The sequence below is a fragment of the Piliocolobus tephrosceles genome, chromosome X, assembly GCF_002776525.5.
Source record: "Piliocolobus tephrosceles isolate RC106 chromosome X, ASM277652v3, whole genome shotgun sequence".
In the NCBI taxonomy this organism is placed as follows: domain Eukaryota; kingdom Metazoa; phylum Chordata; class Mammalia; order Primates; family Cercopithecidae; genus Piliocolobus; species Piliocolobus tephrosceles.
The window spans coordinates 85,286,068-85,286,419 of NC_045455.1; positions in this window are offsets into that span (position 1 = coordinate 85,286,068).

Here is a 352-nt window from a genome sequence, read left to right on the forward strand (position 1 = left end):
TAGTATCTGCACTGCCTGCACTGCCGATCCATCCATAGACAGTTGTGCCACCAGCTACTGGTTAGGAGGATTTCTGGTTGCCTAATGCTGACTTTAGGGTATCAGAGTCCTGCCTGTGGAATATTGTTCCTTCTGCCTCAAGGGAACTTTCATCAGGAGGTAGAATCCGTCAAGCTCACAGTTTCATGAACTCTCCTGGGCCTGCTTTTTAAAGGAATGTTTGTTTCAAAAACAGTCTGTATTTGGCAGAATTTCTTCAAGAATTGCTTTTTTGATAACAAGATCTAAGGACATATCTAACTCTCATTCATCTTTTTTTTTTTTTTTTTTTTTTTTTTTTTTTTTTTTTTTT